We start from the raw sequence: 19,488 nt of genomic DNA, 5'->3' as shown, positions 1-19,488 counted from the left end.
TCCACTGCAAACAAATTTGGCGCACTTTCTAGTCTCTCTCCCCCTGCCTCAATAGGCAGGACAGTCAGCTTATTAGACCCTCATTTGCTTTATTAATTCATCTATTTAAAGTGGCAGGATTAGAGAGAGGGAGAGAGAGGCAGAGTCTAATGTGGGACAGTGGATGCCAGGCAACGTGGAAATATAAATATTGGCGAGATGCTATCCGAGCGGGTGTTTAAAAATACATTTTATATTAAATAACTGAGAGGGGTGGGGGAGGGAGGGTGTATTTCGGGTGGCGAATTGCAGACTCGGGCGGATTTTCACTGCTCTTTCGAAGGAAATCTCGGTGCCGGCTGCCGGAGGCCTGCTGCTCCCCCCGAGGACGGATGGTCCCGCGGAAAATCCGCTGCTCTCCGCGCCTCGCCGGGGATTTGGCCAGGTGGACCCACAGGCTGGGCAGGGGGCTGCAGGTTTGGGCGGAGACCCCAACCCCCCCCGCCCAGGGCCGCCCCCCCCCCCCCCGGCTCTGCCCGCCGGCAGCGCTGCGCGGGTGCGGAGCGGTGCGGAGCGGTGCGCACTCTCCCGCGCACGGGCGCTGGCAAAGTGACCGCAAATCGGACCGGCCGATGTGTGCCGTCTCCGTCCTTCATCCCTTTACTCTGTCTATCGACCAAGGGCGGCGCAACCCTCGGCCCCCTCCCCCCGTCTCGCCTCCCCCCGGCCCCTCTCAGACGTGTCACCGCCAAGCAGCGGTCCCGAGGACCGGGGGCTCCCGCCTGCACCTCCCGCCCCCCGGCCCGGTCCGCCCCGCCGTGCGGCCGCCGGGTCCCCCGCCGATGGCGGAGAGGGCCGGATCCTGACCTCGCCGCAACTCTGCCGGCTCCGCACAGCGCCTTCCCGGCCCTGCTCCGCGTTCAGGATCTGGCCCCTCACGCCTCGGATTTTTAACCATTTCCCTTCGAACAAAGCCCGCGGCTCCTAGCACTTCCCACCGGCTGCCACGGGGGGTGATTTGCACCCCCCCCCCCCCACGCCGGGGCAAAGGCGCACCCCTCTCTTTGCCACTCGATCAGGGTGAGGCGAGAGGCCTTTGGAGTCCTTGCTTTGTTGTATTTCGAAACGTTGTTTATTTACCTCCCTCCCCTTTGACGGATCGCGCTGTTACTTATGATGGTTTGGCGGAAATTAGCGGTTCCCCCCTAATTAGCACACAACCTATCTGCCTTCCTCTTAGGAAATAGGCAAAGCAGCTCCGGCCAGACCGGATTCCCTGATAAACAGGATTCTCCCAGCCCCTGCTCCCGTGTCCATCAGCGGTTCATCACCGCTCGGAGCTAATACAGCAATTGATTTACTTCTCCAAAGGGTCCCGCTGCGAGGGGGACGCAGGAGTTTAGAGAACCTCCTGACCCCGAGCCGTAACCTCTCTCCTCGCCATCCCTTCTCCTGGTGGGACACTCTCTCGGCCGGGGAAGCCCAGGCCGTGGTCCACGCTTGAAAGCGAAAGGGCCATTAATCACCTTCCCTCACTCTCTTTTAATTGGCCTTTTGCAATTAGCGCCTGTTGCAAGAGAAGGCGACCCGTCGGCTGTGAGGGAACTCTGCCGATAGCCCCCGCCTCTGTTCCCTCTTCCCCGGGGCGGGGGGGGGGGGGGGGGGGGCCGTAGCCGCCCCAGCTCCGTGGCTTCCCCCCGCAAGGTGCGGGGCAGGCGGATGCTGCGGGCACCGCTCCCCCGCCGGGGCTCAGCCCGCCTTGCAGGTGTCTTCCCCGGCCCGGGAGCAGGCAAAGCGGGCTCTGCCGCCGCCGCCACCGCCACCTCCGCCACCTCCTCCTCCTCCCCGCCCTGAGGCCGCTCGGCCCTGCTGCCTCGGGAGCCCCTGTTCCCCCGCACGGCCCGGCTGGAGCCCTGGATGCTGCGGGGGCTTCGGACGAGCATTTATAGACCCGCTCTCCATCGCCCACGGCTGGACCTGACGTCAGGAAGAACTTGATCTCGCCCGCTTTGCTCCTGCTTCTGAAACTGATCCTTGAAATGAGAGAACAGACTCTACACAATTCCCATGGCCTTGACATAAGGTACAGCGATAAATATACACCACTAATGAGCAATTACCATATAATCACCTTCCAATTAGCTCGCATAATGATGAATTAAACATTCTAGCCTGCTGGATTAGGTTTCTTACTTTGTATATTATTTACGAAGGCTAGCTTCTGCTGAGCACCAAATATCAAATTAGATAGGGAATTTTCAGTTGGGGGTAATTATGCATTCAGTGCATGCCCGGAGTTTTTGTCACCAGCTAACTAAAGTGTATTGGAAGGTAGTGTCCATCCTTTTCTGTCTTCCCTTTTTGATGTCTTAAAACAAAGTCCACGCTTTTCCACCAGTGCTCTGCGCGTCGCTTCCCTCGTGTTAATACTTCTTTCCTTAAGGCTGGACAGACAGAAAAACTGGCCGATTTTTTTCCCTGGGACAGTTAAATGATGAGGAGCAGGCAGAGGTAGGAGCTGGGGAAAGTAAATGCGCTCTCAGGGCACACGGTCCTCTCGCCACATGGTTGCAGCATCCTGGGAGATGGGAGGAAACCCGGCCCGTTGTCCCGGACAGGTAGAACCGTCCTGGTCCTCCGCTCGGGGTGGTGGGGACCGGCCGGGCAGAGGCGGGGACGTCACCCCACAACCCCCGCGATGCTCTCCACACAGATCCGATGACACCCTCCCGCGAGTGGCTGTTTTCTTCGTCATTCTGGGAAGGGTCCTCCAAAAAACGTCGAGTCCTGGCTGAGTTTGGTCCGGAGGAGGGTGGAGGGAGAGAGCGGGGAAAGCTGTGGACACTGGGTGCCAATTCCCCCTGGAAGGGAGGGAGAGGAGAAGCAGCAGCCCCGTAAGAGGAGAGGAGGATGAGGAGGGCTCGCAGGCGGAGATCAGGCTCTCGGGCTGTCCCAGCTTCAGGAGGGGATGGAGGGATGGCGGCTCCGGGCGGGGAGGGGGTCTCGCAGCCGCCGTATGCAAGTAGGAACCCATCTCGGAGCTGCCTGGTTTTTGTTGGTTTAAGCTGGACCCTTAATGTTTTCTTAATTAACGGTTTGAGTGTGAGTAAACCTCCGCGAGGCGTTTACAACCTGGCCATAAAGTGGGAGCGGAGGATCTCCCTGCCTCCTGCACTGCCTGAAATCGTTCGTTGGGGACTTGAAGGGGGGGCAGTAAACCTCCCTACAGCCCCACCAGCAAACCAAGGGCTTAGCCAGCCTCTTGCTTGGGATTACCTTTTTACAAGTGGGGGTCTTTTCCTGGAAAAGAGAGGACAAACTGGTGGCCCCCTCTCCCCCGTCTGACACACGGAGTTCTGGAAAGTCTCAGAGATTCCCAGGCAGGAAAGGAGCAGCCCAAGAGAGTAGCGATGCTCGCCTTCACCGGTTCCCCCCCGCCCCCCATAACTGTGTGTTTTATTTAAAAAGTTAGGAGGGGAAAAAAGGCAGGTGGAATTTAAAACAATTTCAGTCCTCGAGTGAAAAGTGTTGACTGAATGAGTGTTGCTGACCTGGCCCCAAATAAACTCAGATAAGATGTGGAAAATCATCTGTCAAGTCCTGAACGTCTGGAAGCAGCAGCTGATCCAAGCCTGAGCAGTAAGAAGTTGCTGAATTCCCGTGTTCCAGTGGGTTTCACTCATAGCTTTATCAGTATTTGAACAACCTTTTTGTGGTTTTGCTGTGTTCACAGAAAGCGCGGAGTCCTGACTTTCTCCATCGGGCCGGAGAATAGAGCCGAGGCTGTTACTTTATCTTTAGATCAGCAAGTTGGTATCAGAGGCAGGGAAGAAAGTGCATTCTTGTGGGTTGTGAGAGTGAGATATTCCCAGATAAACTCTTCTGTGATCTCATTTATAATCCACATGATCAGGGCTATTTTATTTGGCATACGTATGTCGAGATGAAACGTTTGCTGTGCTGGGATGTTTAGGATCCAAATACGATTATCAAGCCTTTTTCGGAGAGTTATCTCTTGTGTCATCCTCCTTGTCCCGGCAAACACGTTGCCTTTTTGAAGAGGTCTGTAAGCCCGAACGGTACCTGCTTCCCCGTGGGCTGCCAAATGTCACTGCTCAGGGTCAGGAAAAAGGGACGAGAAAGAGGAAGACGGGATTTGGAAGAGTAACGGCTGTTCAAATAAAATGTGAAAAGGTCTTTTCATAAGAACAATATTATTTTATTTTAATTCCCGGGGAATGCAAAATAATAGGAAGCCAGATCCTCGCTAAAGCACTGACTGAAATCTGTAAGGAGGAAACAGAGGGCAAAAGAAAGAGAAAAAAAAATAAAGAGAGAAAGAATGAGAGAAATAGGGGGAAAAAAAAGAAGGAAGGGAGGAAGGAAAGAAGGAAGGGAAATGTCCTATGTGGAAGAAGAAGCCAAGGTCGGAGTGTGGAACTGAATGGAAGTGGACATTGTCAGAGGAGGTATGGGGAAGGGTCGTGAGTTCAGTGTCGGACCGGCTGGGAAATTCAAGCCAATTTGCCTTTGGCAGACTCAAGGGCTTTCGGAAATCCGCTTTCTTTCCACCATTGTGGCCAAGTCCTGAGACGTTGGGTCGGTCTGTTCTATGGGTTTTCCTTTGCAAATCATGGCGACCCCCAAAACCAGCCCCGCTCGGCAAAGCGGAGAGTCCTGGCCGGGGCGGTTCCGCCTGTGCAGCGCCGAGCACCGGCGCCCGGCAGCAGGCAGGGCAGGCAGGGCAGGCAGGGCAGGCAGGGGAGGCAGGGCAGGCAGGGCAGGCAGGGCGGCGGGGCAGAGCCTCTTTCCTCTCCCCGGTGGGTGTTTCTCTTGTCCCGGGGCCCGATCCTGGACTCAGGAGGGCGGGTAGGAGGCGGGGGGGCTGCCCGAGGTGGACAGCCGTGTCCTCCGTGGAGGGGGACCACCTTCCCGCTCCTGCCCCGCGCATTGCCATGGAAACCGCTGCAGCTGCGGATCGAAGTTTCCCGGCGGCTCAGCCCCGGGTGCCCCGCCAGGGACCCGCCAGCCGCCCCCGGCGCCCCTCAGCTGCCGGGAGAGGGTCGCAATCCCCCGAAACGACCCTTCTCGGCCGTCAGTGGGCAGAAGCGCTGCTTGGGGGCAGCTCTGTCGGGAAAAGCCTTTCTGGTGCCTTTTCTGCCCTGGGTACGGGGGTAAAAGATGGGCGGGGGGGTGCCCCTGAGGTGGGCGGCAGCAAATGGGGGAGAAACACGGGCTGCCAACCCTCTCTCGTCCCTCCCTTGCTCAGAGGACCGCGGGGAGACGTGGGGCAAGGATGGAGATGCGAGGCGGCAGGACGCGGGGCCGGAGGATGACGGAGCAGAGCTGGTCCCTCTCCTCGGCCGCTGTCCTGCTCTGCCCTCCCGGCCATCGTCTCCCGCATCTCCCCGGGCTCCCTGGCCCTGCGCCCAGCGCTGCGGGACCTGCAGCCCCGGCCGGGTCCCCCCTCTCAGCGGGGCCGCTGAGAGGTATAAGGGTAAAACCCTTATACCTTACCCTTACGGTATAAGGGTAAAACTCGGGCAGTCTCCCCGCTCATCCCCTTGACTTAAATGATGAAGGAGTAAAAGGCAACGTTTACATCAGTTTAATTAAGGAGGGTTCTTGTACCTTCGGGGGGATCGCATCATTTAACATGAAATATTCATACAGGAGGTTTCCCGAACTGCTCCGTTTAATCATTCCTGCTGCCAACGAAGAGCTCTGTCTTTATACATGTATGTAATTTGATTTTAATGTCCCCGCTCTTCCATCTGCACATGTCCGGAAAGTAGGTCCCTGTGAGAAAGCCAAGGATAGGAAACACTGCTCAGCAGGGCCGGGACCCGGCCGCCCTCCCGGCTCCTGCCCGGCCGAGGATGCGCCGGTGCGGGGGGGGATCCGAGACCCGGCCGCCCTCCCGGCCCTCCCGCGGCCAGCCTTCACCCGGGAGACGGGCAGGCCGGGCCGGAGGCGCAAGGCGATCACCCCGGCGTCCCGTCCTGGTGGAGGCCGGAGCCCTCCGCACCTGCGGCGCCTTCCGCAGCCTCCCGCGGAAGATGGGGAGCGAGGCGGAGGGGAGCGCTCGGCTCCGGCTCGCCCGCGGGTGCGCACCTCCCTCTCTCAGCCCCGCCGGCCCTACCCTCGGCTTCTTTCTCTCCCCCGCTCCCCCACTGAGCTGTTTCGCATTCAGCTGGGTGAATTACTGCAATTATATATTCCTATTTAAAAGAAGAAAAAAAAAAAAAAAAGGCAGAAAACAAAACACACAGGAGGAAAAGAATGTGGCGTCGACTAATTTAAACCAGTTCAAGTGGAAGGGCTGTCAATTCTTTAAGTAAATGATGCTGTGTTGATTCAGATGTTTCTCGCCGTAATTGCTGTCTGAGGGGGAACAGCAGAGGCTCAAACTCAGCGACTCGCAGCCGGTGCGGGAGGGAGGTGCCGGGTCGGGGCCGCTTTCCCCGGGCGGGCTCGGCCCCGCTTCTCCCCTCTCTCCCCGGTGAGCCGGCTGAGCAGGCTGGATGGCCGGAGGGCTTCACCCCCGCGCAGTAAGCAGTCTTTGCAGGCTCCTGGTCACCCTGTCCGGATGGGGAAGAAAAAAGGGGAAAGGACATTTCCCCCTGAAATGATGAGCGCCGCTCCCATCTGGATGTACCCAGGCAGATTTATCTATCAATCACGCTTTTTATTGGGTGTCACCAGCTGGGGTGTTGTGAGAGGAGTGCGTGTTAAATGATGCCATTAGACTGTAGTGCAACAAGCAAAGACGAGGTAATTGGCAGCAATTCTCAGACCTAGTCCGGTGACCTGTTAATCTGTTGCCACCAGCACTCAGCCAGGAGAGGAAAAAAAAAAAAAAGGCTGCAGAATGGAAAAAAAGTCTTTGACTTATCTCAGACCTGGTCAGCTTGTTAATGTTCAACTTGTCAAGAAAGAAGTGTTTCTGGGGGAACCCCGTCTCCATTTAATCAGACTTAGTTAATCCATTTAGTGAGTGTAATATATCATCCGTGGTTTAATTTGTTGTCCCAGGTTTCTTGGATCTTTTTCTCCTCTTCCTTCATTTGGATCACATAAGATTTGGCACCAGACTGTTGGAAAGAAGAACCAGAGGGTCTCTGTAGAGCAGGCAGCACTGTTCGACAGCTCTGCCTTTGCACTTCCTAGCCAGAAAGTGGCTGTGGGATCAGAAAGTTTGGGAGGTACATGCAGGGCCTTCACCCTTCCAGAAACTTGGCTCACATAAACTTCCCTCCTTCATTCATAATAAAGTGTGGAAGGAGTTGCTGTCCCGCTCACGCAGGCGGGACTGTTTGGGTGTAAGGCTTTGTACGACCCTTAGATCCTGGACCAAACATCCACAGTGGCTGGAGGCGTAAAAAAGAAACTTAAATAGGCTGAAACCAACTGTTTAAAAACAATTCCTTCACAAGGTTACTTTGCGTCAGAAAGAAGAGATAGGCCTTTGGGTAGCTTAAAGGAAAACAGATTTTTAACAGGTGACTTGGAATCAGTGGTGTTTTGAAGAGCTCAGGGTAGAAACCATGATTCCCCCCAAATTAAAAATGTTTTACAGAAAGTGGCAATGAGATGGGACCCACCGAACTACCATCACAATGTATTTTTTTAGCACTAAGCAGGGAACATAAAGTGTGTTTGAGTTTGCTTTATTTAATTGCAGCTTTCCAGCCTTCCTTCCTTGGTTTTTTTTTGTTTTTTTTTTTTTTTTTAACTGAGAGAATTATCAGGAGAGGTCCCTAAAAAATGATCTTGTGATCATACCACAAATACAGGGCTCAGAACAGTGGCCCTTACTCAACAGAAAGAGTCACCGTTTCTGAAATGCCTGCTGGGTTGCACACAAGGAGATTCAAGGTATTTTCCATTATTCACAAATATTTCAAGCAGTAAGTGTAAGACTTTTTTGTTGCTGATGAGTTATTCTCTCTCTCACACACATGCACACAGACAAGAGCTACTTAGAACACACTTGGATTCGAGTCCAAATCAATGAATAAATTACACAGATGGGTTTCATTCCTTCTATATTTGCTACATATAACAAATCAGCAAAAATGTTCAGCTCATTAGTAGGGACAATACAATGTTGGAGGGGTCCAATGCGACAATGAAAGAAGTGTTCATTTTTTCCTGTAACGTGACTGACGGTTGGCTCAACAACTGTGGTTTATAGCAGACCTTTCCTTTAATATAACGTACTTCTGCAAATCTTGTGAGAAAGCCCAAAACATTAATACATGACAGAATTAAAAATAACTTCCTTAAAAAGGCTAAATTACATGTTTTGGAAAGTTCCAGCTATGTTAATCTCATGACATTATTTCATGCTGAAGAACTGTCTTTTTGTTACAGGAAATAACTGCAATCCAGTAGCAGCTAAACCATTCCAGTGGGTATATGTAGCTTATTCGGGCTATACATTAAGGACCAGTAAATCTACATGCTCTAAAATAAAGGTTTACATTTTATCTTACAAATGAAGATCAGCAAATTGCGCTGTGCACATATTTATAGCCCTTGTTCCACACTGGCACTTCTTAGTTTTTTAGGGTGACACAAAATGCCTGTCTTTTCCTGTCTATCCATTGTCACTGCAGAGTTACTACTTCAAGACAAGATTCCTGTTCTGAATGGCACCGTCAGGTCAAATGTTGGAATCCTTTCCACTTCTGGCCCAGGGATGAGCTATGATTGAAAGGCAGCAAGTGGGCTTTGCTTGGAAAAGGATGCAGAAATTTGTGCAAAGCTTTTAGCTGTCATGCTGAGACTAGTGGAAAAAGTAATCTTTTTTGATTTTTCAGTAAACAGGGCTTACACATTGTGATAAATGAGGCTACCTTATGTCATGACTGGTGTTAGAAGCCTTTACATTCGCTGCTGGGATGCCATGCAAGTGACCTTGTAGTGAGAGTCCTTTCAGCTAACAGCACAGCAGACATGCCACTGGTGAGTTTAAGGTGCTCAGGGTACAAGTATGTCCTCCTGATTCTGCATTCCTATGGCTATTTGAGTCTAGATCACTTTATTTTTGTTCTGCTGACTGGTACAGACTCTGTGATCCCTACATGGCCCAGAAAATCTTCTGTATACTACAAAGACCGTTACCAATTATGCATCTCTTGGACCATTTCCATTTAAGGAGAACCTCTTCCAGAGATACTGATCCACTGCTGATTTGTACAGCCAGTGATTTACCCATGTGAAGGTTGGTGCGGCTCCTTCGTTTCTCTGTACATGACCATTCCCAAAGTTTGCCATTGTCTCAGAACACTCGCTCTGTGTGTTGCTTTTGCAGAACAAAGAGCCTGATATCAAACTCTTTTCCTCAGCACATGCAAAACTCCTTTCAGAACCTGAAATTTCTGATCTTTTCCTTACTTAAACTCTGTTCAGCATCTAAGTGAGATGTAGGTAGCAAGTTGTTGGGCTGGAACTACAATGACTTTTCCTCCAAAGAGAGACAACTGTGTGTAACGGGATGGAAAGGGTCTTCCAGAGGAACAGCCCACTCAAGAAAACATGAAAATATTTCACCAGGTTCTGCATCAAGCCAGAGTATTGCAAGGAGAACATGGGCACTGACTTCCCCGTGTGTGCAGTGCAGTGCAGTTTGACGTGGCCTGTGATACCGCTCTGAGTGGCAGCTGAAGTCCCACCACGGCCCTGAGCCTTGCTGGGGTTGATGCTCTCAGGGACTGCTACCGAGCTGGCCAAATCCCCAACTGCCAACCTCAGTCTGGTTGGGAAATTTCGTTAATGTCAGCTAAAAATTTCGCCCCAGGGCATAAAACCTGGGAATATGAGCTTCAGAGTTAGAATACCCTTTAATGAAAAGAACTCCTTTAGCCTCTGAGAAGAGGGGACCAAGTAGACCACCCTGCTAATGCCCGTCCTCCGGTACCCTCTGGCAGAGCGAGTTGCTCTCTCACTCAGGTAAGATAAGCAGGGGAGATGAAGATCCACCCACAGGTATTTTCAAGCTAGTTTGGCAAACCGGAGAGACAAATCCTTTTGCTCTGTCTTTGTACAGCACCTAGCACCGTGAAGTCTTGGTCCATTCTGGAGCTGCCAGGGACTTCTACAACACAAATAACAAATACATAATGCATCTGCTAGAGAACTCATGAACCTTTTATGTTATTTATGTACTAATCTGAACAGCATGGGCCAGATTGTGATCTTAGTTATTCTGGAGTAAATGAGATACGGGTTTGGCCTTACATCCATAAGATCTATAGTCAATCAGTGTTTCTAATGTGCTCATCATGGAAATATCTTGGCATTGCGCGGCTGGCCCACTTCAGTGTGACTAGAATAGCAAAGCATTATATTAAGCAAACAGAACAGTTTGATTTATAGATTTGTGGTAAGAATAGTTCGGTTTTCCAGGGTGTTCAATTTAATTAACATTCTCCAGGGAAAAAACTGCTATTGTTTCCCTAACCACATGCCTTCCAATACAAAATAAACTCTTGCTGGTGTGTATGTGCTGCTTAATTATCCTAAATGATTCCTTTTGAAAGTTGTCTATTGACCTGCTCCTACACTTCACAAGTGGAGCATATCCTATTCACTCAAGAGTGTGTATCTACCTGCACTTAGCAAAAAAGAGATTCCAGATGAATTTTAACACTGCTAAAACAAGAATACAACCTGCTGCATGCAGCGTTCCCAAGTGGTATGTGTGAATAAGGCTGCAAGAAGAATTTGTAAAGCCAAGTAAATTGCAGCAATACCTGTAAGTCCTAATTCCAGCCGCCGTTAGAGGTTTGCAGACGTCTGGGGATAAATCTACAGTGAGAGGCTGTGCTGGGATGCTACTGGAGTGCAAAGCATCATCTGTTTGGCCCACTAGAGACAAAATCCTGCTGCCAATATTCACTCGGAGCTGCTCCATGGGTTCGATGTGCTGTTTTTTAGAGGGGCAAGCTGCAGTAAAAGCAAGTCCCAGGTACTCAGGTCGCTCCTGCTCACGGGTCTGTGTAAATCACACCGCCTTTCACACCAACGCGGTGTCTGACCCGCCATCTTCATCTTCCAGGCGCTCTAGTTGCTTTTCAAGAGCGCCAGGATTCAGAAGAAGGAGATGGTGGAGCTGTCTTGACTCCATTTATTCCAGCACTTAAGTGGAAACAGAACTGGGCCCAGTGAGCATTGCAGTGTGGGATGACAGGAGGGCGAGTTTTCGTGTAGTTGAGTCAGTAGTGAGAGCTGGCTGTAGCCGGCTCTGACTGAACACAATAAACAATTCCACTTGCAACATACTGTACTATTTAAGGGCTCATAGATGCCAGTGGGAGTTTTGCCTGAATAGCAGGCAAATAACAGGTCCTTATTCTCTATCATATCTCATGAAATATCACAGCCTCACATGTGTTGCAGAGGCAGATAATGAAGCGACGGCGATAAGAGGGAGCCGGGGAGGCGAGTGGTGCAGCGGGGCAGTGCCACTGCCTCCCCACTGCTGGAGTGTCGGCTGGCGAGATCCCATCCGGGCTGGAGCCATCCGGAAGATGCTCTACGGACGGCGTTGCATGGGCCAGGGAAACTACGCAATTAGGCCCTAGAAACTGTGGATTAACTCTGTAAAGTAAATGACACGATTACAACAATTCCCTTTAGACTCAACATCTATTCATCTCTGCCACTGTCTTTCCATTATTTTTGCTTTCCGATGACACCATCCCTTTTTTTTCTCCTTTTGTGTAACAAAATAAATCCAAATTTTAGGGAAAGATTAGAAATACTTTCCTCTGCTGTGCAATGTGCAAGCAATTTATTGAATGGTCTCAGAAGACAAGCTATGTTGCTCTCCTCCCGCAGTACCATTGATTCAAGTATAAAGCAACAGGTTAAAATATATTCACATGCTCATTCATAAGATATTAAAAAAAAAACTTTTCAAAACAAGCAGCAGATTTTTTCCTAATATTATTGTATATAGTTTTCATAAATGTGGAGGCAGCTTTTCTGAGAAGCAAATTTTAAACACATCTAAATTATATTGAGAGTCAAGGCCCAATTTGGTAACAAGCTGTGAGACATCAAGGGTTCTTTTAATGAAGAATTCACACTGGAAAAATGTATGTCACAAGACATATGAATAGATGCCTCCATGATTACTAATCCTTTGCTCCCCGTGCATTGATTCATCGTTAAAGGCACATCCACAGAAAGTGATTCAGATGAAGTCCCGGACTCCAAATAGCCAATTGGGTCTCTTCGCTAGTATGCAGAACTCCAACACAAAGCGGCATCAGCAAAGATGCCTGAGGTTTGATTTGAATTTTGCTCTAGTTGACTGATACTATTTATACCCTGGGCTAATCAGAACCAGGGCTGTTTCATCATACTAAATGTCAGGAAAAATATATCATGTGCATCAAGGGAGAAATCTTGGCCCCGTTGAAGTCAATGGCAAAAATCCCATTGATTTCATAGGGGCCAGGATTTCACCCTGAAAAAAACCCTCATGCTTTATAACAGTTTAAATGGCTATGGTTTTATCTGTGAGTGCTTTTAAGAACTGTTTTGGAGAAAAATATATTACTGAAATGCAATTACGTATTTATTTAGCCTTTACAGAACAATCGATGTTTTCACGAGCACTGCAAAGACATTTAAGTGGAGTACCTCAAGGCTGAATATGTATGATATGCAATTGGGCAACTATTAGAAGGCATAACTGAATGTGATTCACTGTCTTCAAACACAATTTCGCTAATAAGCTCCCGGGTTTGCATCTGGATGATCCAAATGTGAATATTTTTCCTTCTGGATGACGTAATAGCTCACCAGGACTCCAGTGCAACGGATGTAATATATTTGATTTGATGAGCCTGTTGGACATACGAAGGAGCTTGCAGTTGTCTGTCTGTCTTGCTCCCACACTAATTGAACACAGCCCTGTGCCCTGCCAAGGCTCGCCGGGCTCGAGCAGCCAGGGAGAAGACCTGCTGTCTTTGGTACTGTCCCCAGGACAGGAGGTGGACAGAGTGTCACTGCGGGCTTTGGGCATTGTCAGAACGGTTTGGGGAAGCTCTCAGCTCCAGCCTTCTTTTACTGTTAAATCAAAGGATTCTTGTCTTTCCTTGTTAGCACCGTAAATGAGCAAAGTGTTAGGATTTATAAGCTTCCATATTTGTAGAAGTCACATTCTGCTGAGACAATTCACAAGCAGAAAAAATAGACTTGTTTTCACTGGCTAATTAGTTCATGGTGCATATTTCTTCAGCTGTGTACTTAATACTTTGAAAAGTATCATGGGATCAAGAAATTAGCTTTGCATTTCAGTCAAAAGAAGAGCCAGTGGAAAAAAAACCCAAAAAACCCTACGTGAACAACATTTCAGTGTTTGGAAAGCACCACATCCTCCCTTAAAACCTCTTTGAAAAGATATGTTGCAGTCAATGAATCTCACTTCTTTTAACCAAACCCATAAATCTGGAGTACAAAATGTTCCCTCATTTTGACCGGATCTATTCAAACTGATTAATTTTTCACAATTTTGTCTGAAAACCACACTGTGGCATCGCTTCAGCATTAACTGCCCATATTGCACAGACACCATTGGTTCCTGAAATACTTAGGTTTCCTGTGAATTTAGAATGGGTTCCTTCCAAATATTCACTTAATCTGATGTTGTTTAAATTATGTGAATGGACAAAATTATAGCCTTTGATGCTATGTTGCAAAAACATTTAATCTATTTTGGTTTTAGCTTTCCTTTGACTGGTACAAGAAACAAAGCATGGGAAAATAGGGAAATCATGACTTATGGGTGAGTGGCTAGTCACATTTGGAGCTAATTTGTTTTCCAAACATTTATACTTCCTAAGAAACAGTTTCTCCAAAAGAACAGCTCCTGGAGGTGGGTACAGTACTGGTCAGAGAAGAGGAAAACATGACATTTGATGTAGTCACCCTGATTAAGGTCCTGTCCAATTAGGTTTAACAAGACAGGGTTAGAGAACCATCCTAAAATATACCAAGGAGAGGAAAATATTAAAGAACAAAAAGAAGCCTGTGGTCTCAAAGGACCAGGGAAAAGAATTTCAAACCATCTTGACGAATCAGTGTAACCACAGCTTGATGGAGAGAAAAAAATGGGATACTCTGGCTCTGAGGATTGATGTTGAGATTAAAAAAGCAAACAAAAAAATAAATCCTTTCACTTCTAGACCACTAACTTCATAAACCAGTTAGTCATGATCATCTGATAGTTATTGAACATGTCTTCTCTGGAAGAAACTGATGGTCTCAATACCAGATTTAGGAGACGGATGTCAGTATTCAAACGAAACAATTTTCCGCTTGGCATTATTGTTGGCCATCTCCATAGGAAGGCCAAAGGACTGATGGAGCAAGCAATAGATAACAGTAAAAAAGACCAACAATAGTTAATGTTATTTATTACCATTATTAATTCACAAGAGTAAATCACACAATTGTACAAGGATGGCAGCAATTACACTGCCAAACGGGATTCCTGTACAGCAGGGCTGAGATGTGGGATGTGAGCTGTGGTTGGATTAGGAAAGCATCTGTGGCTGCTGCTAGCTTGGCTAGCAGAGCAGGGACTGAACCAGGGTTGCCAGTCCTTTAGAGCTAGAAGCACCAGCTACCATCACATGAACCAAAAGAGTCCTACCTTTGTAGCCAGGGGCTGTGGCAGCTCCTACCGTGCGTGGAGATGCACTGTGGCGGGGAGGACCCGTGACACACGCGTGCCCATGGGTTACGTCCTTCATTCTGGCTTTCCCTCAGCAGTTCAAATCCCTTTTGCGTGATGACTCCTCCAGAGGATGACACACCAGCTAGGAAACTGGTGTCTTTCCAAGGCAAAAGTGTGAGTTGCACTAAGCCTGAGCAAACGCCATGTAGCGTGCAGTGGTCACATCTCCTCATCTGCCCTGGCCCAGGCAGGGACTGATAACACCCTCACCAGGGAGCTACTTTTGCACCAGGTCTGCCTTTGCTTTCCTGTCTTCTCTGGATGAACAGAATGAAACCGTCACCAAGTCCATCACTCCTAACTCCTTTGTGATCACCTCACTGATGTTTAAAACCAGGATTGTCACCAAATCCATGGTAAGGGTTGGAACGTAACACTTCATCATTCCTATATTGGCCCTAAGGTGGTAATTTAAATGTGTTTTGTATTCTGTGCTGATTTATGGTGGCTAAATTAATGTAATAAAACTTCCCAGGCCCTTTTCATGTGTATTATTGATAAAAACACTCACTAAAAGAAATGTGAAAATCCATCTTTGTGAGCTTTAATACTTGATGGTGGCATCTGTTTTTCATTTAACAGGATGACTGAAATGAATGTAACTACAAAAAACTCAAACAGCCAAATGTGTACATATCATTGCGCAAAAACGGCGATTTCATCACTCACTGATAATCAGTCGTGATTTATTTAATCTGACTTCACTTCTCACCCAGGGCTTGAGTTCAGCAGGAATTTTGCTTAGGCAGGGTCTTCAAGCTCTGACCCAGACATCTCCATTTGCAACAACATTGACTGGAAAGGGCTTTGTACGTTGTAATAGCAGAGCGAATCAGAAGAATTTAAGTTTCCATTCAGTCACAGTCTTCCATGCTTTGACGTACCTTTAGGACGTTGACTGAGTACAAATATCTTTTGCACTGTCTTATGACCATTTATGGAATGACACCATTTATGTATAGGGAAGAACTACCTTTTATCATAAATCATATGTAAAGATCACATCAAAGATTAAAAAATGAAGATAACTGAAAACAAGAGAGTGTGCAGTGCATTATTCAGCACCACAGAAATACAGTGTGCAGGAAAAGAGGAGAGTCTCTGGAGATTAGCTTGATTGTTATAATGCTAAGAATGATTGAGATGTGATGCAGAAGCTGGCTGGTGTTTGTGGTCACGAAGGACTTGGAAGAGATGCTGCACTTACTATATACTGCACATAGCTTTGTATGTGAATTCGTCAGTGACACGCAAATAGGACAGCACAAATGTAAGGTAAATAATCTCTCTCTGTGCACGGTGATGGAATACCTACAGTTCAGGAAAGAGCAAATCCAGCTGGCTATCTCCCTAGATACAGAGGTCTCCAGAAAAAGCACTGGCACAGCTCTGCTGTGGGCAAGGCAAATATGAGTGCTAGCCCTTTTTCCCTGGTACAGCACTCCAGGTATGCTATAGCTCGAGCTAGGGCTTTGCTATTGCATTGATTTCCCTTTGATATCCTGCAGAGTCATCGAAACGTCCTGTAGAGTGATGGGAGACATCAGCAGCTTCCCAGCATAAACCCACCTAAATGCCCAACAACATGGGCTGAACGCTTTCTTGGAACAATTTCTCGGTGCAATTTGCACAAAATTGTGCTGACTTTGTACTCATGCATAATGGGACAATCATAACAGCGCAACCAGGAAGAACTTCATGCCAAATTTATCAGTCAGGCAATGGCAGTAAAATCATCCATGGGTGCTGCAGTGACAGCTGTTCACCATCTCAAAAACAGGGGTGGGAAGCCTGGGCCAATGATTAAGACATTCAGTTAGGATGTGCCCCTCAGTGATTTCCCAGCTATTCCAACAGCTTTTCCTAATGATGTTTCCTTCCCATTCTGCTTAATGTGCAAAGTCACAGCTGTATGGTTGTGGAATGTGATAGGGCCAGATCCTTAGGAATTTTGGACCTGCAGCGTTCAATGAGCCTTGGGGGAGTTGTCCAGGCTCAGAAGACATCCATCAGGTCCTTACCCCAAACAAATCCTCCACCATCTGCCTCATTCCACACGCTCTGAAGTCAGTGGGAGTCCTACCAGATAATTCAATAGAAATTGGCCCAGGACTCACCTAAAAATGCACCTGTTCCTTACCACATAAAGTGATAAGCTGCAAAGGTTTGTTTTTTAATTGGACACTTAATACCAGCTTTGCCAGGTGATTAAACTGTGATTTACTTCCCAGGGAGATAAGAAGTAAATTTCTAAGGAATTCTGGATAGGTGGTTTAACAGCGCAGTAATTATACAAAGACATTTTTGGAAGAACTGGGCAAGTTAAGGGAGAATCAGACATAAATAAGGGAGTAATTTTTCTTTCTACACTCAGAAGACTACATGAGATTAGAAAATGACAAAAAATGAGAGCAGTGCTTAAGTAGTTAGAAAGTAAGAGATTCTGAGTGGACATAAAAATTGCCTAACAAATGTTTAATAAGGAGCCAACAAGGAATGTATTTCCACTTCAGCTGAAATAGAAGTGGCCAGTGCTATCAGAACATCAATGTATACAAAACAAACAATACAGCTTAACTGTCTCCCATGGTAAAATAAAGAGGCGTGAAGTAGGGACTTGTCAGTCATTGAGACCTTCATTAATAACAACTGCAATTTAAAGAGCATGGGTTCTGGTACTTGCAAACAGGAAGGTGCAGCACTCCAATAAGAAAGCAAATATTTCATTGCATGTACAGCAAGATTATATTTCAGAGGAAAAAAAAAAAGAAATTTTTGGAAAAAATAAATTTAACTACACAACTGCAATGAGATCTGAGACAGTACTAAAGCCTTTTTGCATTTTACATCATAAAAATTCTCAAGTATTGTATTAGAATTGTCTAACTGGTATTAGGGCAAATATGCAATGGGGAAAGAGAACAACAGTTCAGACTGGTCACAGAATGGATTTCATCTGTCACACTTGCCTGGCTTCACAGCAAGTTTTTGGTATTTTCAAAGGACAAATTAAAGTAATTTTTCAGCTGTATGCTTCTGTTTAATTGGGGGGATCATTTCAGGTCTCCTTGTGTTGACGTCAACCATTACCCTCCATGCAGAAAGCATTTTAAATATTGAGGTTTGGATAACTCTATGAAGGCAAGATGAGGACCAGAAATTTTTATCCTCAGCATCCAGATATGAACTATATTTACTGTTTTGGGCATATGTAAAAGTGGCGGAATGTGGCTACTGTTTCGGGCTACACTATCCCCACTGAACCTTCCATTTCCTCTCGTTTGCTAGTGTTTCCACAAATCTAACAGGAAAAATCTACTTTGGTGGATAGTTCTGTTTCTGCCCCTTCAGCACCATATACCAGCTGAGAATGGAAGACAGTGGTCTTGTGGAGCCCATCCTCTCAACCAACCTCTGTTGTATGTGCGTTACATCTGAGCTCACAGGCAGTATAAACTGTCTTGGCAGCCTGTGACGCCCTGGTACCACTTCAAACAATTCCTTTGTCACCCTGTGGTCTACAGCTTTATGGGCAACTGGATCATTTCTACATCAAAATCTATGATTTTGCCGTCGTTCTCCGTTGCTAACGTGGGTGTTCACTGGGGCTATAGAATACATACAGCCTCAGACACAACTCAAAGGGGTTTATACCTGTCTCCTGGTAGTTCTAAGATGACCATTTTTCATCTGAAAAATAAATATTTCTTCTTTGTCCTTTCCTTGGGAATACTGAAAAGAGCAACATCCTGTATATTTTGTGTAGCTGGGTCAAAAGCTGTAGTAATTATATAATAATGGCTTGGAAAGGCAGTATTTCAGGACAAGGTGTTTCAAGGCAACAACTTCAGTTGTAAGAATGACAATGGTATTTATTGCAGGAAATCCCTTGCAAGAAAAATATCTGCCTATTACAGACAGCAATAAAGTAAAAATTTTGCCTTAAGCATATTTCTTCCTAAGGCAGATCAGTAAATATCTGAGCTGCAGAAACATTAAAATACCTGTAACTAGTAAGAATTTACAGTTCCACAAAAACGTTGTCAACAATATGTATAGGTGCTTTAGAGATAAGTAGGTATTTACCAAAGATTTATGGATTATGGTATTCTGTGACATCATAAAATGTGGGGAATCTGAGTGCACGACTGTTTGACTGGTCAGCAAAAGACTCTTCTTAGACTATTTGACTGTGCCATACATCATTCCTAAGGTTTTTTCCTTGAAAGGTCTTGGAAAAGGTGTTGTATATCACAAATAGCCTATGACCTCAGAAGTCAGACTGGGAGCACCTTTTACTCCATTAGCAGTTCAAGTTAATACTACTTGTTTTTTTTCAAAACAAAATACTTATCTTGAGTTTTTAAATATTTTTTTCCAGCTTGAAGCCATGACCTCAACATTATGATAATATTAGTGCTGATAATCAACTTTATTTCTTAGATTGATGATTCATCATGCACTCATTCTAAGTGATTTTCTTGTGCATTCGTACAACACATTAAAAGCAAATGGAGTTACATATACTCATTTAAAATGTTTTGAAGGGAAAATCAGCCACTCTCATTTACTGCTTTCAAGCAGTGTGCTTCTACCGTTCACTGATCTTGCTGAAGTCAGGATTTTACCTCTAAATTTCATAGCTATATAACATACACTGATATTAAATGGGATATGAGGGACAGTGGAATTGTGGAGCTCATGTTAGCTGCTTTTATATATTGCACTGCCCTGAAAGAACGTTAGACTCG

Source organism: Balearica regulorum, chromosome 7 (genome assembly GCF_011004875.1).
Source record: "Balearica regulorum gibbericeps isolate bBalReg1 chromosome 7, bBalReg1.pri, whole genome shotgun sequence".
NCBI classification, from domain to species: Eukaryota; Metazoa; Chordata; class Aves; order Gruiformes; family Gruidae; genus Balearica; species Balearica regulorum.
The sequence above is the reverse complement of the archived record's forward strand: the minus strand, read 5'-3'. Positions refer to the sequence as shown.